This window comes from Podarcis tiliguerta (genome assembly GCF_965153285.1).
Source record: "Podarcis tiliguerta genome assembly, chromosome: 2".
NCBI lineage: Eukaryota > Metazoa > Chordata > Lepidosauria > Squamata > Lacertidae > Podarcis > Podarcis tiliguerta.
The window spans coordinates 35,645,755-35,652,321 of NC_139535.1; the positions used below are offsets into that span (position 1 = coordinate 35,645,755).

Below are 6,567 nucleotides of genomic sequence, written 5' to 3' on the forward strand. Positions count from 1 at the left end.
GCGGACACGGAGCAATGGATCCAAACTACAAGAAAGAAGATTCCACCTAAACATTAGGAAGAACTTCCTGACAGTAAGAGCTGCTCGACAGTGGAATTTGCTGCCAAGGAGTGTGGTGGAGTCTCCTTCTTTGGAGGTCTTTAAGCAGAGGCTTGACAACCATATGTCAGGAGTGCTCTGATGGTGTTTCCTGCTTGGCAGGGGGTTGGACTCGATGGCCCTTGTGGTCTCTTCCAACTCTATGATTCTATGATTTTGGCACCTGAGGTGAACCACAAAATGGTGCCTCCTCCCTGCCAGAGAAGAAGGGGTGAATGAAGATCTACATCAGGAACAAGGGGGAAATAAAGACCTACACCGGGAACAAGGGGGAAGAGACCAGCAGTGTCCCCTGTTTGCCAAGAGGCCACTGCAGAGGAGCTGTATAACCAGCCTCCAAGGAGCACACCACTGCTGTTGCTGCCACTGTAGCAGTGGGTGAGCCATTCCTTGGAGGCTGGATCTGCTGCTCCTGTGGGTCATGCTCCCTGAGGCAGTTCCTTCACCTTGCCTCATGGAGGGCCGGCTCTGCTCAAGAGCATTGGAACTGCAGGAAACAGAGGAGTAGGAACATCTCTAAGCGTTGGCCCTGAGACCCTGGAAATGCAAGGGATTAAAATAAGACTTTCTGCATGCAAATCACCTGCTCTACCACGGATATTCTCCCTCCCAGCTCAGAGGTAGAGTTATATTATTGTCTGTTTAGCACTGGAATACTTACTGTCCTTGTCCCAAACCGTGCTGCTGGATATCACAGCAAAAGGGCAATTTAACATACAATAAACAAGCAAGCAGCTCAGCTATGCACTTGTGTCGATATGGAGAAAACTCTTTTATTTCTTTATTTTTTAATCCATTTAATATTTACTTAGATGCTCCTTTTTCCTGCTCTTACTACCTATGGCAGCTTAATTCTTACAAGCCCGCTGAATAAGATTTCCAATTACTCTTTCTTTACTTTGAAGAAAAAGACCCTTCTCTAGAAGTTTCATCTTAATTAAATTTGTTCACAATAGACAGAGGTCACTCCCATGCCGCCTTTAGAAAACATAGCAAGATGTCATAAATTTGTGTTGATTGCCATCTTCTGGAAGAAGAGGGAGAAAGCACCTCTCTCACTAAAGCAGATTTCAATTCACAAACATTTCCAACATCCAGAACATCTGCAGAGAGGATCTAGAAAATAACTAGTGAGTAGCTAGAAGAACTTTGTGTGGCCTGCCTTGACGGTTAATCCAATAACTTGTGAATTCATCAAGGTCATAATCCTAAAAGTACTGTGGAAACAAAAGAAAATGCTAAAAAGGAGAATGAAGACCTTTGGGAGAGCTTATCTGTTTATGAGTTGTAATTGTCTGTAAATGTGAAATAAATTTTGCTAATTAGCCAGCTGAGGAGCAGAGCTATTACAAGAAGCCAGGGCAGGCCATAGACATTTTGCTCTTGAGGTGAACCCTCCCTCTCTCCACCTTCCAGGCATACCTGCCAAGTGCCTTGGAAAAAACCAGGATATTCTCCTTTTTTTGCACGAGATCGTGGTGGCCATTTTGGGTGCCATGCTCTCGTGCCTCACAGTCGCCCTGGGAAAAGTCCTTTCTTCAGGGCCACTTGTTTTTGGATGCCTGGGTAAAAGTGAGGCGCAGGTCATGTGCTCTGAAATAAAAAAAAACCCAGCTTGTCTGAAAGGGACCTGATTCTCATCTAGCTAAATGGCTAAGAGGTATGGAAGAAAATGAGAGGGGCCTTACACACACCTGCAACTGGGTGTGGGAGAGTGATCCTTTTGTAAAAATAACTCCATGAAACAACAGAGAGCCATTTCACAGAGAAATGATTACAAATAGAATATATTATAAAACAAGACCTCACTGTGTTTTTGTCGGGCAGGAGTTAAAACTAAAACTAAAAGACACTGAGCTCAAGAAAGCAAACCTATGTATACAAATAGAAGTTCTTTCTGGTTGCGTGGTCTTTTTTTAGCTCAGCCATTGATTATTCATAAGGCTTACACTTAGCCTACATAACCAATGAAGTGCGCAGCCACCTTATTTTTTATTCTGTGCCATCTGCAGACCTATTTTGTGTTGGAGAGAGGGGTTTGGTAGAGAGATCCTTACTCTCTTATAGCAGAGTTAAGCACAATGGCACATGTTACCAAGCACATTAAAACTTAGTTAGATTTGCATCTGCCTCCTCTAAACAGATGTTCCCCAGGAAAATACTTAGGCTAGAATAAATCACAGACACTTAGCTTTGAAAAACCAAGTGTTTATTCACTGACTTTCCTGAAGTTACAGCAAACAACATGGGCATAGCCAGGATTTATGTTGGGGGGGGCAGGCTTTATGTTAGGGGGGCAGAACCGAGTTATCTGCGACACAATTGGTCAGTTAGATAAGTACCATATTTGTATTTATTTACTTGATGGGGGGACAGCTGCCCCCCTGCCCCCTCCTGGCTAGGTAAAGCTAAAAGGTAAAGGACCCCTGGATAGTTAAGTCCAGTCAAAGCCAACTATGAGTTGCAGCACTCATCTTGCTTTAGGCCGAGTGAGCTGGCGTTTGTCCACATCTGCGTCTGGGACGCGGGTGGTGCTGTGGACTAAACCATTGAGCCTCTTGGCCTTGCTGATTGGAAGGTAGGTGGTTTGAACCCTGCGACGGGGTGAGCTCCCATTACTCTGTCCCAGCTTCTGCCAACCTCCTAGCTACGCCCATGGCAAACAAGTTCCATCTGATGGCCATAAAAACGAAGGAGAAAAGGCTTCCAAGTGACCTAAAAAGAAAATAACTTGATTTCCTTACAAAAAGGTTCATGCAATATTTGAGCTAGCAATGATTCAGGTTGTAGAATCTCCTTTTAGAGAGGTTCAGTACACTTTCAGGGAGCTCCACCCGCCACATGCAACCTGAGCTCAGGTTAACCCTTTCATGCACACAAGTAAGTAAGTGTATATTACAACATTCTGGTCATTCTTTCAAAGTTTGATATATAGCCATAAAACCTAGAAGCTTCATACTACAGTGGTACCTCAGGTTAAGTATTTAATTCGTTCCGGAAGTCCGTTCTTAACCTGAAACTGTTCTTAACCTGAAGCACCACTTTAGCTAATGGCGCCTCCTGCTGCTGCCTCGCCACTTCAGCATGATTTCTGTTCTCATCCTGAAGCAAAGTTCTTAACCCGAGGTACTATTTCTAGGTTAGCGGAGTCTGTAACCTGAAGCGTCTGTAACCTGAAGCGTATGTAACCCGAGGTACCACTGTACAGTATTCTTTCTAAAAGCTGGGCTTCTAGAACATTCTTCTGCATATAATACTAAGCAGCTGGATGAATGTCACTTCCTACCCCAACCCAAGCAATCATATTGAAACCACATCATATATCCCCAAATTTACTACTAGTGGGCCAATTTAAATAAGTTGCTGCATGTGTGGAACAAGGTCCACTTGCACAATGAGACTCTCCCCCCACCCAGTGCTCCCCCTGCATGCCTCTTGTGCACCCTAAATCTGCTCTGAAGGGTGGGGAGAAACCCCCAAACAGGTTTGTGCTGGGGGCAGGGGGCACACAAGGGGAAGAGAGGATAGAAACGTTCCTTTGCGCAAGCTGGCTTCATGCACACATTAAATGCCATTTTCTGTGCAACATTTCAAAGGTGATGCTGTGAATGTAGGCTTGTGGCCTTCTGAAAGTCATTAAATATTCTAATAAAAAGGGATACCTTTCTGAGGCAGCAGTGCAACTACAGTGGTACCTCAGGTTAACAACTTAATTCGTTCTGGAGGTCTGTTCTTAACCTGAAACTGTTCTTAACCTGAAGCACCACTTTAGTTAATGGGGCCTCCTGCTGCCGCTGTGCCACTGCTGCACGATTTCTGTTCTCATCCTGAAGCAAAGTTCTTAACCCGAGGTAATATTTCTGGGTTAGCGGAGTCTCTAACCTGAAGCGTCTGTAACCTGAAGTGTCTGTATCCCAAGGTACCACTGTAATATGAGAAAGACCTGTTGGGAAGGAATTATTTGGGGGGAGGGGTCTATAGGAAGCGCACTTTGTGTTACTGCTGGCTCTGTTCCCATGATAACTTAAGTATGCTCTTCCTTAGGTTCTGATTCAGTAGGCAACAGAATGGGGTACAATGAAATAAGGCATGAGCATTTGGCTGTCACAAAACATATAACTCAGATGTCAAAGGTGAAGATGTGTGTCTTCAGAATATGATGGAAACCAACATATTGAAAGTCATTTGCATTGCAGGGGGTTGGACTAGATGACCCTTCGGGCCACTTCCAACTTTACAGTTCTATGATTCTACAATTCTAAGTTGTTTGATACTTCTCCACTTGGCAAGACGCTGATTCTTTAATTTTGGTTTTCCCCCAACAGTTTTCAGTGCATGGTGAAGTTGCTATCTTACCACACTGAGGTGCTTTCAGAAAGCTAGTATAGTATATAAAAAGGCCAGGAGGGAGAAAAATAATAATCATGATTTATCTTTTCACTTCAGTGTTCTGCGCGTTCTTAAATTCTACTGAACAAAAAAGTATTTGCCAGAGGTAGAAACTGGGCACCATATACCACTACAGTACTAGAAATTCCAGAGTAGGGCTTGAATTTTCAAGAAATGCTCACAAGATGGCAGCACATCACTTTCGATTCAGTGGCAATCAGTCCTGGTAAAATCATTACCATGTTGCCAGGAGGGTAATGCTATTTTAGGACAGATTTATAGGACCTATTGGTTTGCACCCTGGAAAGAGAGAATGCACGAGCGTTTTAAGTTGCCTTACGGTGGTGAGATCTATGCAAAATGAAGTCTTGTGAAAAGCGACACGCACAAATTGCAGCCTCCATATTTTTAAGGCACATATTGATAGGATTGCAGCAACACCCATACAGGGCTTTTCCTCCCTCCTGACCTACTCATGACACAAACTCTAGGCTGCCCTGTGGCGTGGCAACAACAGCGACTTGGGGGGGGGGGTCAAACACAGCAGCAGCAAACAGGATATAACAGGGAGAGAGCTCAGCAGGAACAGTGGCAGATGCTGAATCACAATACAGTGGTACCTTGGGTTAAGAACTTAATTCGTTCTGGAGGTCCGTTCTTAACCTGAAACTGTTCTTAACCCGAGGTACCACTTTAGCTAATGGGGCCTCCCGCTGCTGTCGCACTGCCGGAGCACGATTTCTGTTCTCCTCCTGAAGCAAAGTTCTTAACCCGAGGTAATATTTCTGGGTTAGCGGAGTCTGTAACCTGAAGCGTATGTAACCCAAGGTATTAATGTACATTCCTAAGGCAAATGCTTGTCAAGACTTTCTTCTTGATAGGCCATAACTTCAAAACAAAACAAAACACCTTACAACCAGGGTACGGAACAGGATCCAGCCAGCAGGCCAGATTTGTATCTCCCCTACTCTCATCCAAACAGGGTTTAAATCTGGCTTGTGCGTGGGGCTGCCTGCCTGTCAATCACCTAGTGCCACAATGAAGTCAGTGGCATGGCACTGGGTGACTGGGACTTCCAAGCAGTAATCAGGACTCACTGCGAGCAGCTTACAAAGTCAGGTGGTTGGCAGGGGGCGTGGCTTGGCCCAAATGGGGAAGATGTTTTTTTGGGGGGGATAATTAGGCCTGTGAGCCAGAGGTTCCTCACTCCCTGACTAAGAGGTAAAGCACATACTTTTCATGCAGAAAGTCTTGGGTTAAATCTCCAGCATCTATAGGTAGAGTTGTAAAAGGATACCTTTGTCGGAAACCCTAGAGAGCCTCTGCAAGTCAGTGTTGTAGACACTACTCAGCCAGTCAGGCCAGTTGCCCCTTCCTATGCTATCATAGGGACGTGGGTGGCGCTGTGGTTTAAACCACAGAGCCTAGGACTTGTCGATCAGAAGGTCAACGGTTCGAATCCCCGCGATGGGGTGAGCTCCCGTTGCTCGGTCCCAGCTCCTGCCAACCTAGCAGTTCAAAAGCACGTCAAAGTGCCAGTAGATAAATAGGTATCGCTCCAGTGGGAAGGTAAACGACGTTTCCATGCGCTGCTCTGGTTCGCCATAAGCAGCTTAGTCATGCTGGCCACATGACCCGGAAAAACTGTCTGTGGAGCACACAAACGCCAGCTCCCTTGGCCTTTAAAGTGAGATGAGAGCCGCAACCCCAGAGTCATCCGTGACTGGGCCTAATGGTCAGGGGTCCCTTTACCTTTTATGCTATCCCTGGGTTACTGGTTCCTCCTGTCCTTCTGGACTCTTCACCACACCTCCACCATCTGTGTGTGTCCACTTCATAATCTTTCTTTGAGGAGCATTTAGGTCATCTTGCCCCCTTCCTAGAGTGGCTGCTCTCTCTTTTATTTATAGTCCTCTTTGTAGCCTCCCTTGGTTCTCTGTCCAACTGATGCTGCCTCCCTCCCTGCTGCTATTCACTACCATTCCTGCCTCTCTCTTGCTCCCCATCACATTTCTCTCTCCCAATTAGAGCTGCCTGGACTGAGTGACCGCTGGCGGTTTCTTGTGTGAAACCCACAAA

General features: G+C 45.6%; 1 long non-coding RNA gene across 1 annotated transcript; it reads right to left on the reverse strand.

Annotated features, from left to right (window-relative positions):
• Positions 1 to 899: 899 nt before the first annotated feature.
• LOC310671156 lies at positions 900 to 4,116 on the reverse strand. The gene is made up of 3 exons (XR_014507840.1): positions 4,090 to 4,116; positions 1,522 to 1,692; positions 900 to 1,307 (listed from the first exon to the last, which is right to left on the reverse strand). It is a non-coding gene; the product is annotated as an uncharacterized lncRNA (long non-coding RNA).
• Between the last annotated feature and the right edge of the window lie 2,451 nt (positions 4,117 to 6,567).